The sequence below is a fragment of the Nansenia antarctica genome (genome assembly GCF_963989245.1).
Source record: "Nansenia antarctica genome assembly, chromosome: 9".
Lineage (NCBI taxonomy): Eukaryota > Metazoa > Chordata > Actinopteri > Argentiniformes > Microstomatidae > Nansenia > Nansenia antarctica.
In genome coordinates, this window is record NC_137679.1 from 29575930 (window position 1) to 29591127 (window position 15198).

A 15198-nucleotide genomic window follows, 5' to 3' on the forward strand; every position below is an offset into this window, starting at 1 on the left:
TTGCAGACAACCCCCAAATTTCCCCAGGGCATTTCAGAGTAACAGAGAGAAAGAGACAGAGAGAGTGGGGAAAGAAAACAGCGGTGCCACTAAATAGCTGTAAGGCTGGCTAGAACACAAACAGCACTCCTTCAGAGCTCCCACCCAGGCCAGGTAATTGAAAAAAGTAAAAAAAAAAAAAAGACTGGTGTTGATAAGAAGAAATGACACAGCATATTTAAGTACTTGGCACAGGTCGAGAAGATACAGGAGAGAGAGAGAGAGAGCATCACAGAGCCAAAATGGAGGTCAATGGAAAGCATTCTTGGAGAATGTCACAGAGATGGAGATGCTATCCATTTCTCCTGATGAGGAGGGCCAACAATGTGACATTGTAGAGAGGATGCTGGGAAATGGGGAGAAAGGAAAGTTCTAGAAAGGAGGGGCATGGCGACAAATTTCTGTGTCATTTCGTAAATTAAATTAAATTTGACCTTATAGTCTGTTGTGACGGCTATCAGTAGCCTGGTTGTCTGTTATGTTTGTGTCTGTTGTGGTTGTCTGTGTCTGTGTATCTCTTTAAAAGCTAAATAGGTGATGAGTCCAGTCCAGGGGATCCACCCCCCCCTTGATAATTGGCCAATCAACTCCAGCAGTGGCCAATCAACTCCAGCCAATTAACACCAGCCAATCATGAGAAAAACAACCAATCATCAGAGGCCACACCATACAAAAGACCCTGAGAGAAAACTAGCAGCAGCTGTGTGATTCCATCACACAGTTCCCACCATTTTGTTGTATACCATGCGGGTGGTTTACTTTGTTAGAGAGCATTTTGTAATAGTTTGGTGGATACTTTGTTAGAGATCCTTTTGGTTTAGTTTGTTAGTTGTGTTCTGTGTTTAGTGATCTTGTAGATATCTTTGGTTTAAGTGAATTCCGTAGTATTTGTTTAGTGTTTATTTTGTGTTTTGTATTCAATAGTCACTTTAAACTTTAAGGATTTGTTATTAGTGACTTTTTGGTTTATTGTTTTAAGAACCATCCTAGGGATGTGTTTATTGTTTATTGTATTTTTGAGGCATTTGTTTGTAGTTTCCAATTCTGTTTTTATCCTTACTATAAGACTTTTAAATTGTCTTGGCCTAATAAATATATTTATATTACTTACCAACTGTAATTTTGTTACTTCTTCTTCACCCTAGAGAACTAGAACGTAACATCTGTCTACTCATTTTGTTTAACTTTTAGTTTTTAGAAGGTACCGTAAGTTGTTTGAGAACAAATTCAGATGTGAGATGTATGAATACGAAGTATATTGACTTTTGGTGGTTTTAATGAATCCATTAGGGCTGCTTTCACAGACAAAGACTAAGCATAATTCTAGACTATAATACATCTTCAAATGAGATTTTTGATTGACAATGTTATTTAGTGCATGACACTTACACTGTATATGTCATCATTATGCTTAACCTCCATACCATCATTATTATTACCACATTACATGGCAATTATATGAAATGTCAAAATGCAAAAACAAAAAACTGGTAATACCTTTCTGGAAGATTTATGAGCTACTGTAGCAAACTGAAGTCTGAATAATATATTGATGTTTTTTATATTAAAGTGGTCATAATCATCATTGAGTTTGATTGAATGATCTATTCTAGTGGTACTGTCACAAAATGCCTTTTGATGCCCTCTATTACCAGTTCAAACTTCAAACCAATATCAACAGCCAACTGTCAGAGAGAGAATGGAGAAAATCTGGATAGTCCATCTTGTCATTTTGACAAAGCTGTATATGCTTCCCTAGGCCAGTCATGACTGATGGGTGAGACTATCTGTCTATAGAACCCTTTCCTCCAGTCTATTTAAAGCATAGCAACCTATGACCATGCTAATGCTAAAAGAAATAGCCAAATTACAGATGAAGCATACTATATGCTAGGAAGTGTCCACATATAGCTATAATAAGACAGAGGAGTAATGAATGTGTCTGGCACTTTGGAACAAAGCCGGGATGCGCGCTCTCACTCTTTTTTTCTCTCTCTCTCTCCCTCTCTCCCCCTACCTCGCTCCCTAGGGGCAGACTAATAAAGACAAATGCCGTAGTCGGCTATCATTCCTGTGCCGAAGCCCGAAGGGCTGCAGGATCATATTTTTCTCTTTCTCTTGTTTGATGATGTGATTTTGTTTTCTTCAGAAATAGATTTGTCTCTAATGGCTCTGTTTACCACCCCCCCTCCTCCACCTCCATATTCCTTCTCTTGTGGGGTAAGGATGGAGTGGTTTGGGCTGCAGTGTCACAATAGTGAAAGTTTGCAGACTGCAGGGCTGCAGTAACAGGGCCACAGTGGTGCAGCTATATCCCAACGTGTGGACGTCTGAACATCTATACAGATGCATTTCAATACACTTGTCTACACTTCCCTCATCAAGGCTTCATTAGATAACACGTCTATTAGATTAGATTACATTAATTAAATTCAGATGAATGCTCGGAAGACTTAAAGGTAACACAGCGGTCTTCATACACCGCAAAACGTAAACAATTCCTCTACAATTCTTCTAATCTTCTACAGTTGGGATTCACACAGACACTAGATGGCCGGGTGGTATGGTATGGTATGGCCTTGCATTGAAACCTGGTGAAAATGCCAACACCTCTGAAAAATGTCAGTCTTGGAGAGCACAGGGATACAACAGGACATAGCTACTGTATCAGGCGCATCATTCATAAAGACACTGATATCTCATCCTGAGAGGTTGAGATAAATGGCCTGTACCCAACTATACCTTTTAAAGCGTCGGCCTGGAAGGTGAATTTTAATATAGGTTTCTTTTTTATTGAGAAAGGAGAGCTACAGAAAAGAAACCATTAGGGCAAAAATAGATTTTTAATGGGAGCAAAGAGGAGTATGATTAAACACCAGGCACCTGCGTACAGGCCTGGACAAGGGGCATTACAACTGAGAAACGAGCATGCCCTACCCTCTGAAAGACACTCCAGCGGCCACAGGGGGGCCCGTCTGGGGCATCGTTCGGGGCCCTCTCCCTCTCACAGGGACAGGAGGAACATTGAAAGCCCAGTTTTGCCCAGACATTCTCCGCAGCCCGAGTGTTCTAACTCCAGCGCTTTCAGTGGAATAAGGGGCTCCTACTACAACTCCCTGTCGTCCCAGCTTCACACAACATGAAGAGGAGGGGGGTGGGGCTGGATGGGGATCAAAGATACTTTCTCTCCAGTTGTCAGCTGAGTTTTACCTGCCTGGGCAAAAGAACCACCTTCTGTGACCAAAGGAGAATAATGTCCCTTGACAGAGCGAGGGCCACAGGCTAACAGAAGCCTCCGAGCTCATTCCATTCAGGCAAGCTGGGGGCTGGAGAGGGGGATGAAGAGGTGGAGGAAAGAAGGAGTCAATTAGGTCCCTCTTTCATTGTGAAGGCTGCTGAACCAAGGGCCTGGCCTTTGGAGCTGCCCTAGAGCCTCTGTGTGTATGTGTGTGTGTGTGTGTGTGTGTGTGTGTGTGTGTGTGTGTGTGTGTGTGTGTGTGTGTGTGTGTGTGTGTGCGTGCGTGCACGGGCGTTTGTGTGTGTGTGTGTGTGTGTGTGTGTGTGTGTGTGTCTGTGAGGGAGGAAGGATCAGCGGTCTGTATCTGTCACAGAAGGGGCAGGCTGGACTGGGGGGCTAGCCCTGGGGTAGTGTAGGCTCTCAGGCCCCAGCCTTGATGAAGGGGGGCCGCAAATGCCTGAGGACGGCACACACCCATAAGGACTAGGGAAGACCGTATCACACACACCCATAAGGACTAGGGAAGCCCGTATCTCAAGGGGATACTCAAGGCGGGAGGGTTTCCCACATAGACAACAAAGCGTTTGAGAACCATAGTACTATACATACAGTACAACCCAGTACCGTCATACACTACAACCCAGTACCGTACATACACTACAACCCAGTACCGTACATACAGTACAACCCAGGGGGACAAAGCAGGGCACCTACATCACATTCCCAACCTCGTCTGCAGTGACAGATGCACACACCTCACTGAGAGAGCACACGGCCTGCCGGCAACGCTCGTCTGATGATTTAAACCTCTTTATTTAGTTTCCTCTGCTTAGCCGTCGTGATCTCCCGAGGAGCCTGATAGGCGGCAACAATAATAACAAGCCCTTAAATGGAAACAACGAGAAGCCAGCTAGTGTCAGAGGACAGGGATTAGCCAGCCTGGAAGACATGAGGATGAATATGATTTCCTTGTTTTTATTTTTCATTTGCGAGGGGATTTGGATTGAATTAAACGACTTTGGGATTTGTTTTTTTTCGAGAGAGACCCGAGCCATTGTCACACTTTATCACGGTCAGGGAAGGTGACCAGACCCCCACCCTCCCCACCCCCCGATCCCATCCCCCCCCTTCCTGCTTGTTGTCTTTTCTCTTTTCTTTTCCCCTCTAGCATCAAAGGATAACAAGTAGCTCTGACATGCCACGAGGCGTTGTCTGTCCTTTGACTCTCCGGGCACATTTCTCCAGGAGAGAGAGAGAGATAGAGGACGAGGAAGGAGCTCACTGGGAGAGAGGGGGGGAAAACTTGGCAAACTGAGATGGATGGGCAGGGCTTTCTGTCCTGTCAGCATCTTCTGCACTGAGCCTCTTCTTCCCTTTTTTTTTTTTTGCATTTCAATGAATTGCTTTTCAGCAAGAGATACCAGGGAGCTGTCTTATTGGCATGCAGGCCGGGAAACCGCCCTTCTCTCTCTCTCTTTATTTCTCTCTCTCCCTCCCACCCTCCCTCCCTCTGTCCCTTTCTCTCTCTCTCTCTCTCTAGGACGGCCTAGCTGCATATTTACTTACACAATTTGTCTGACATTATTGACCTCTCTCGATGCGACACGCCTGAGGAAAACAAGAGTATATGGCGTGCACTCACACACACACACGCACACACACACACACACACACACACACACACACACACATTAACTGAGAGTAATGACTAGGCGTTTATTGGAATAAAGTTTTCTAACAACCTCTTTTTCTCTGGGGAACCAATAAAAGACATCTGGTGTTGGGCTGAGAAAGGGACGTGTGGGGACGTGGTGTGACTGGGCTGGAATCAGAATGAGGTCTGGCCATGGTATTAGTCCACTCTCCACAAGTCTGTCTGTCCTTCCTACATGTCAGGCAACACTCCTGACCTTCTCTCCAGGGACAGTTCTGGTTCTGGGGTCTTACTGAGTGTTACTGGGCCATTAGTGGAAGGGTGTGAGTTTGGAATGTAGAGTTTCTATGGGAGGAGAGTTACCTCCCTTGTTGAGTGTGATTGAGCTGATGCGATCGATCCTGAGGTGAATGCTCCCCAGAGCTCCGTGGTCACGTTCCCCCATCAGCTGAGAGACAGCCCTAGACTGTACATGGTCAACGCTGGGCTTCGGTTCCGATTGGCTGAATGTAAGTGTCTTTGGATGGGTTTGGCCAAACTGAGCTAGACTTGGTCTGTATACACAAAATATTTGTTACAAAAATGGAGGCAATATCTGAATGGGCCTCTAAATGAACATCTCATTTGGAATGTTCCAGACATCACCTTCGTCAAGGGCAGCCTAAACTTCTGCCAAGACAACATCAGACAAATAATGTGATATGAGCACCCCTCGGTTTCAGTGAAATGCACTATATAATCTATTTAAAAAATCAGACCAGATAAATATCCAGTGTTTGACTTTGCTATAAAACATCTTCTTACAAAAGATATAATAAAAAATATGGCTATAAAGAATACCAATCTTATCTAGTGTCTCGTGAAAACAAACTGAGTGTCAAAGAGGTTTCGTGTTGGAGTTGAACTGAGCTTTCAAGCCCAGGCCTGTGTGTAAAACACAAAACATAAATAGCGGTTTGGCGATGTGTTATGGCACTGAGGCAATAGAAGAAATCTAAGCCTCAGGTAAATTGAGGGGAATCATTTCTTAATAATAATAAAGTCTTATTCAAATGTGTTTCCAGCAAGGTTAAAACGTGACTTTCTCATGCTTTAAGTAGAACACAATCCTATACCCAGTAGGAAGGCTAATAAAGTATAAAGTGTGTATACTGTTCAAAGCAGACACACAGATTCCTCTATAGCATTTGAGGCCATGTTGCAGGCGGAGGTGTGTGTGAGTGTGTGGCAGCCTTGGAGTTGATAAACACTGGCCTAAGGGAGCGGGAGCGGACACGGGTGCACACACACACACACACACACACACACACACACACACACACACACATACATACACACACAATTATGATGTGCGGGACGGACTATCTTCTCCACACACACACCCCTAGTCCAGCCCTGCTCAGCCCCTCTCTGAGCACCAGTCCGTGGAGGCCTCCATTAAAAGCCCCTCTGACGTCTCCTGACTGACAGAGATTCCATCACTTCCACACACCCTCTCCACAGAGACAGGCATTAAGATGTTGGAGGCAGAGTGGACTATCGATTTTCTTCAGCTCTTCCATTTCTTTCCTGTGTAACAGCCGAAGCAAACTTTGGGTGCAATAATCAGTTTAAAAAGTCTTGTTCTCTAAATGTTTAATTAGCTTTAAAACAAGGGGCTGTCTAGAAGAGGGCTGAGGATGTGTAGGAGGGAATCGCTAGTGACAGCTATCAGCACAGCTGCAGACAGACAATCCAACAGCCTGATCGTGTCGAAGCTTGAGTGGAGGAGCGGAGGGCAGAGAGACAAGAGTTGTCCTCGCTTCCTCTCTCCTCGCTACCTTCTCAAAACGCATTGGAGGATAATATGTGACAGCAGATGGTGAAACCAGGAACAAGTCGCCAACCAATCAAACATTTTAATAAATGTCAACGTTGTTGAAAAACAATGACACACTCACAAGTCAAGCCAAAATACTGCAATGCAATGGATTCGGTGAGTAATCCCCACTGCTACCTAACTATAATACTACATTACGGTACATTGTTAGCAGGCACACAAAACAAGCTGTGTTAGTTGACTAGTGAGTGTGTCTTAGGTCAGTTAGGATCACTACCGGTACTTTATTTTAAGAATGTGAAAGGTCAGAATAATAGTAGAGAGAATGATTTATTTCAGCTTTTATTTATTTCATCAAATAAGACGTTTTTACACTTAGGTAGTATTTGGTAGCATTGCCTTTAAATTGTTTAACTTGGGTCAAACATTCCAGGTAGCCTTCCACAAGCTTCCCACAATAGGTTTGTGGAATTTTGGCCCATTGCTTCTGACAGAACTGGTGTAACTGAGTCAGGTATGTACCGTAGGCCTTCTTCCTCATACATGCTTTTTCAATCATGTTAACACAATGTCTATACTATAGGATTGAGGTCAGGGCATTGTGATGGCCACTCCAATACCTTGATTTTGGTGTCATTAAGCCATTTTGCCATAACCTTGGACATATGCTTGGGGTCATTGTGCATTTTCAAGACACATTTGTGACCAAGTTTTAACTTCCTGGTTGATGTCATGAGATGTTGCTTCAATATATCCACATCATTGTCCTTCCTCATGATGCCATCTATTTTGTGAAGTGCACCAGTCCCTCCTGCAGCAAAGCACCCCCACAACATGATGCTGCCACCCCATATTTCACGGTTGGGATGGAGTTCTTCGGCATGCAAGCCTCCATCTTTTTCCACCGAACATAACGATGGTCATTATGGCCAAACAGTTCCATTTTTATTTCATCAAACCAGAGGACATTTCTCCAAAAAGTTTTATTTTATTTTTTCTCCATGTGCAGTTGCAAACCATAGTCTGGCTTTTTTTATGCCGGTTTTGGAGCAGTGGGTTCTTCCTTGCTGAGTGGCCTTTCAGGTTATGTCGATATAGGACTTGTTTTACTCTGGATATAGATACCTGTTTCCTCCAGCATCTACACAGGGTCCTTTGCTGTTGTTCTGGGATTGGTTTGCACTTTTTGCCCCAAAGTACATTCATCTCTAGGAGACAGAACACGTCTCCTTCCTGAGCGGTATGAAGGCTGCGTCGTCCCATGGTGTTTATACTTACATACTACTGTTAGTAAAGATGAGCATGGTACCTTCAGGCATTTGGAAGTCCACTTTGGAAGCATTTGGAGTCCACAATTTCTTTCTGAGGTCTTGGCTGATTTCTTTTGATTTTCCCATGATGTCAAGCAAAGAGGCACTGAGTTTGAAGGTATGCCTTAAAATACAACCACAGGTACACCTCCAATTCACTCAAATGATATCAATTAGCCTATCAGAAGCTTCTAAATCCATGACATATTTTTTTTTAATTGTCTAAGCTGTTTAAAGGCATAGTCAACTACGCATATGTAAACTTCTGACCCACAGGAATTGTGATATAGTGAATTATAAGTGAAATAATCTGTCTGGAAACAATTGTTGGAAAAATTACTTGTGCCATGCACAAAGTGGAGGTCCTAACAGACTTGCCAAAACTATAGTTTGTTAACATGAAATCTGTGGAGTGGTTAGAAAGGTTTTAATGACTTCAACCTAAGTGTATGTAAACTTCTGACTTAAACTCTATCTATATATCCATCTATCTATCAATCTATATACATATTGTATCCATCTTTATCTATATATTTTTTCTATCTATCTACTGTATCTACTTATCGATTGATCCATCCATTCATCTATAATAGATATAGAGTAAACACAGAATAAACACACACCAGAGGTGATACCCCAGAGAACAGCATTACAGAAGTGAACACTGCTCTGATCTCCATGCAAGTATGCAGGTTGGCACTGTAAGTTTAACCCCACGTCACACAGCAATAAAACATTTATTCAACACACACTTTACTCCACCCGTCGGCTGAGTGTGAAACTTCTTAGTATGCTTTTACGATCTGCAGTATCACCAGGAGAATATATAATGACAGAATTCCTTAAAAAGATATGCCTCTGTATATCTTTGCCTAAGGCTCTCATTATAAAACAGCATTTCTCATTTTCCTCTGCTGCAGTCTTTGGTGGTTACTGGAGAGATAGATGAATAGTCGCTGAGCACTGAAGAATAAGGCCCTAGCAAGGAGACCGGATCAGGTCAGCTTTCACCAAATAACTTCATATTTCAAGGACAAGAGCTGGTTCTTGTCATGTGCACACAGGCATAAGTGTAACGATGTAAGCAAATGCAAACAAAGGCTGCATTTAAACTGCCAGGTAGAAGTGACACAATTCAGATTTTTTGCTCACATGTGGCACAGATCGGATATGTAACATGTATGTGTAACCAGTAAAAAGGCACATTGAATCTGGAGGCCTCAATCATATGTGGAAATAAATCTGATACGAATCGGATATCTGTCATTTTGACTGTCATGTAACCGGACAGGTCGCATATTCCTGGTAATTCCGATTCGCACGTCATTGAAAATGCGACTTCGCAGTTTGACGTTAGTGTCACTCAACAGCTGTTCAAAAGTGAAGTCCCCTTTCTTCTCTGCCTTAAAATGTGTGCAATATTTTGCGGACCTCTAAACATACTTCGGAAAGCAATGGCTTTATATTATAATATAAAAGGGTCTGTTTACTTTCGGTAACCAAACCCATGTACGCATGCGGGTTGTTTCAAGTGTTACACAAGTGTAAGCAAATGTAAGCACAGGTATCGGATATGGGTCATTTTAAAAAGTAGATGTTACATTTTTTTAATATTAATTAAAATTAAGACGTCCTGTAGTGTTTTTACCACTTTGTATGATTATAGTGGATGAAATCATCCAATAGCATGTCAATGTATAGCATGTAATTAATAAATTAAAACACCTTGAGTATGTAACAACAACATGTGTTGTAAACAGTGCAATATTTAGTTATTTTATAAGAAACATGGACATATCAATATTTTATCTTCTTTCAAACAATATCTATAGATAAAGGTTATGTAACTGAACCAAAAACAATGCACATTTAACTTTGTTGTCATTTATTTAACAAAAACATAGCAAAGATGCAAATTCCTACTGAGGAAAAAGTCAGGACAACCTATGCTCTAATGGCTGGTACTACCCCCTTTGGCTGAAATATTTGTTCAGTTATTGTTTAGTTATATGTGAAACGTTCTAATGCTTTGGTCCTCATATCGGGATATAATGATCAGACTTTTCTTTTGAAAAATTTGAATACGTTTCCGCGTTGTTGAAAATCAATGACACATCACTAGCATTAGAATGTGTCACATATTACCGCCATCTCTCTATATTGTTAAAAATGAAGATCAAAATGTCTATATGTTGAAGTATATGTTGAAATATGCTGGAAAAGACGTGGTGTTCATGGGGAGTCTGACTGTATACGTATATACATAGAGACACACACATACAGTACACACACACATGCACACAGTATAGATAAGGTAAATTAGGTAAATTAGTCCAATGCAAACAGCATGGATTTGATCGAAACAGACTAGAAACTAGAAAAGGTAATCTTAAAAGTAAGGTTGAAGGTACTGATTTGCCAGACATGTGTACAGAAGTTAACAGTATAAAGTACTAAGAGAGAGAGAGATAGAGAGAGAGAGGGCGGTAGGTGGCGTGTTTGGCGATGGGACTTACTTGACTTCCTTTCACTCAGATAAAAAAAAATAAAGTAGGCAGATGCATGTCAGGCCAGTCTCCACTTCCATTCAGAGTACTACACTCAGTACTACACTCACTCCTCTGTCGCCACTTCAGAAAATAATGTTCCTGCTGCATTTAAGTGGACTACAGTATGAATAGCAACTTCATCCTCAACGTGTTTTAACATTCTCCAAGACTTTCTCCTCTCTTAGCCTGCACTGTTGGCAGCCCATTGTAGGTGTGTGTGTGTGTGTGTGTGTGTGTGTGTGTGTGTGTTTCTGTGTGAGTGAGTGAATAAGTAAAAGAGAGAGAAAGAGAGAGAAAGAGAGAGTATAGCCCAATTTATACTTCTGTGTCGAATTTACGCGCAGCTACGCCGTAGCATACGCAAGGGCTCTCCCAGTTTATACTTCTGCGTTGGGCGCGTCTTGTCGCATTGGTCAGTGTACTCATAGCGGCATAATAGCGATCAAAAAACGTATTTTTGTTATGCTTGTTGTAAAGAAAATGTCTATAATGCATTGAAATGACAGTAAACTAAGATAATAAGACGGTTATCATAATTTTTCAAATCTTTATTAATAAGTAATTACAGAAAAAGTAAATGACATTTCTGTCATGACTTCCGCATTTACGAGAGAGTCGGAATGTGACGCTACCAAGCGGACCAATCACAGTTCTTATAGATAACTTTACATTAAATATGTCTATCATAAATATAATTTAAACCCAACGAACAGCCATGTAACTAATAATTTATTTCTAAATAAACAGGATTGTACATCTCGTAAATGTAAATCGCGCTCCTTATATGAAGGCTGTGCCTGACGCTTCCATAGGGCGCTCCGTTGGAACGGTGTACTCAAAGCGGCATAATAGCGATTTTTTGGTTGTTATGATTGTTGTAAATAAAAGTTATATGATGCATTGAAATGACATTAAACTAAGATAATACGATGGTTATCATAATTTTTCAAATCTTTATTAATAAGTAATTACAGAAAAAGTAAATGACATTTCTGTCATGGCTTCCGCATTTTGGCCTACGAGAGTCAGAATCATATCGGAATCATGTGCTACCAAGCGGACCAATCACAGTGCTTACGGTTGCGTAGGCACTGCCGCGTAGTTACATTTTTGGAGAGGTGCGCGTCAACCTACGCCGTAGCCTACGGCGCAGAAGTATAAATTGGGCTTATGTGTGTGTGTGTGTGTGTGTGTGTGTGTGTGTGTGTGTGTGGCTACCCTAGTCCCTTGACCTGACCTGGAAGGACAACACAAAAGGCACCATCAAGAGGGCACAACAGTGGCTATACACCCTGAGATGCCTCAGGAAAGAACACAACAAGCAAGAGATACTGGTGGCCTTCTACCGCGGCGCAGTGGAGAGCATCCTCACCTACGGCATCTGCAACTGGTTCTACAGCTGCACAACAGCGGAGAGAAATGCGCTACAGAGAGTAGTGAGAACAGCACAGAAGATCACCGGCGCCCCCCTCCCCTCTCTCGAAGAGCTGTACAACACACGCTGTCTCAGGAAGGCCTCAAAGATCTCCAGGGACCCGACCCACCCTGGGCACGTACACTTTACCAGGCTGCCCTCGAAAAGGAGGTACAGGACCCCGGCCGCTAAGACAAACAGACTGAAGAACTGCTTCTACCACAGGGCCGTCCAGGCCCTGAACACAGCAAAGACCTAAGTTCTGGGCCCTGGACAGTCTGGACGGATTGTATGGCAGCTGCTGGACTGAAAAAATCAGGTGTAGTGCTGAGGCACAAACATGTACATTTCAAGCCTGCAAACTGTGACACTTTAAATAACGTGAATAAATAATATTGTGCAATATGACAACCCTAGTTGACTATCTGTGTAGTATAGTACAGTGGATTGTGTACATAGCCTTTATTTATGTAAACCAGCTCCTTACCTTCTTGTGATTTTATTCTTTTTCTAAAAGTATTTTTTTATTTTATTTTTTTATTTTTATTTTTTTCTTTCCTAACACCAGGGGAGCCACCCCTCCTAAATTTCGTTGTTTGGTACCTGTACTGTAGCAATGACAATAAAGTCCATTCATTCATTCATTCATTCATTCATTCATTGAGTTAATAACATAATGATAAGCCTGATAATCGTGCTGAATATGTTCTTGATTATTGCACGGTGACAAGTATACCAATAAAATAAAATAAATCCTAACCCTACTGTCCAAACTGATATTGCTGTAAATCGTACAACAGGACCATAGACTAATGTCATCCCTTATAATGGGCACTCTAATCTCTGTGGCCCTGCTATTAAAAAAGGTTTTCAGCACCATTACCGTCGAGTGTGTGATCATTAAGGTATGGCCTCTACGGCTCTAGGCCGCAGGCCTTTGAAAACACACTGGAGAGGTGCTTCCCTTTTGTCCACTTTGTGTGCACTTCTCAAAATTCCTCAATAATTCTTCCTTGTTCCAAATGTGCCTCTGAAATGAACCGGGTAGAAGGAGATCCTACTGTGCGATGACTCACAGAAAGACGAGGCCACACAGTTTCACTTCCTGAAATGAAGGGCGGTTCCGCTCGCTCCTTATTTAAAGCTCCTTACGCAGAAGTCATTCAGCTGCAAAGACTACAAATCACACTTCTTATTCCTCTTATATTTCTTCTTATACGACTGCTGCTCAACTGACATGGGGAGGCTGGTGGAGGTAGAAATCGGAGGACGGGCTCATTGTAAATGCATGAAATGGAACGAGGAATGGTATACAATGAGCGCGTCCTCTGGTTTCTACCTCCGCCAGCCTCCTCTGTTGCACACCGTGCCTGCTCTACTACATTACCCCTCTAGTGATCATTTGAATCAAGAAGTAAGGCCGCATCATGACTGTACTGCCCGCGTCTCATGGAAGCAGAGAGATGACATAAAGGCATTTGTCTCCTCGGGGAAGGAGTATATATCAACACTGCAGCCAGGACCTTCATCGAGACTAGAGCCATGTGGCCAAAAATGACCTCTAATCCTCTAACACCCCCTAGTGAGGCTCATTCACCAGGGCTTGTTGTCTCCCCCCGCCCCCGTCTCTATGGGCAGGAGCTAGGCTAACAGGTGGCATAGCCTTTAGCTAACGAGCCCATGCCTGGGATGTCATTAGGCTCTGTTGCCATGGGGATCAAACTGCAACTATGCTTTTGAATCTGGACCGAACTCCCCCCCCCCCCTCCAGCCCCCCACTCTGTCCCCCCCCCGTGACGTTGTGTTAGCTCCTCACAGTGCTTTTCTTTTAGCCCCACTGGAGCTGAGGAAAAGTCCATCAGAAGATGGTCACGCTCTCTGATCCTAATGCAGGATCATGCTGGTGCGGCAGTTTTGAGATTCAAACGAGCGAGTATCGGATCTTAAGCTTTGGTTACTCAACATATCTCCGTAGATATAGACTATAACTCACTCTTCTACGGATCCCTGTGTCTAGGGATCCCTGTGGTAATGTCTTGAAGACAAACATAACAGAATTGTGTTATTTATAGATAACGAAGGGGATTTACTGTACAGTGTAAGACAGTGTTTCTGCCCCATATCCAACACAGAGCTACTGTACGAGTGCTCCTGGATGTTACAATACCACTAACAACTGCACCAGGACATGACACAGCACTACCACTTTTGCTGCTTGCTCATCCAGCACTGTAAGTGGCTGAAAGCAGCCAGACAGATACATTATAGATATGACAGGCTGGTTTAAGTGTGGGTCACCGAGCTGTCTTGTGTCGTTGACAGAGAGCCACACTTACTGCAGGAAATATCCAACAACGACGGGGCCTGATGAAATTAAACACAGTTGACAACATGAATAACGCGATGGAGAGCGAGTTTATTTCCCTTCGGACAGTTTGGCTGTAATAAGCTGCAGGTTGTCAGGCATTAGGGAGACAGGCGTGGCTAAAGAGGCCGGGTTAGCGGAAAGATGCTAATGTGACCTGAAGGAGATATGGTGGGAGTCATCCCAGCTTCCATCAGTCCACGCTTAGTCACAGTAAGGATGCCGAGAAGACATCGGTCATGTTGGAATCAGTCCAATCAGAGATGGGGACCATGGTAATTAGTGTTAAGTGAAAGACTTGGGCGGTAATACTCGCGGTAATACTGTGAAAGGCTCGCGGTAATACTGTGAAAGGCTCGCGGTAATACTGTGAGAGAATACTATCCACAACTCTGTAACGCCCCTCAGTGATTTTTTTTAATGTTTTAATGGGATGTTCGTCAGATCAGGTCTGGGGTGATGCTGTCCCTGCAAATGGCTCAGTGTGGTTTCATAACTACATACTTGAAGTCCCATAGTGAAGTAAACAAACAAATGTGAGTTTGTGGCCAAGCTGCAGAGGCAGGTAAGGAGGGTGGGAGGGAGGGAGGGAAGGAGGGAGGGAGGGAGGGAGGGGAAGCTGGTGCTGCCTGGGCTGGAACTCCTCTGTACGGGGAGACGGCCACAGTAAGTCCATGCTTAACTTTCATTTCACACTTTGTAATCAATTACTGGTCTCTAGAGCTATCAGGGAGGTTAGAGCTACCTATCCCAGGAACCAGCCAAATCTCTCAGCGCCTCCTAATTGAAAAGACATTACATTGCTAGACA

At 43.1% G+C, this 15198-nt stretch overlaps 1 protein-coding gene across 1 annotated transcript in view; it reads right to left on the reverse strand.

Annotated features, from left to right (window-relative positions):
* The window catches only part of cd276 (CD276 molecule), a 68961-nt gene that overhangs the window by 29826 nt on the left and 23937 nt on the right, over window positions 1–15198 (reverse strand). The gene's annotated exons all lie outside the window — the stretch shown is intronic.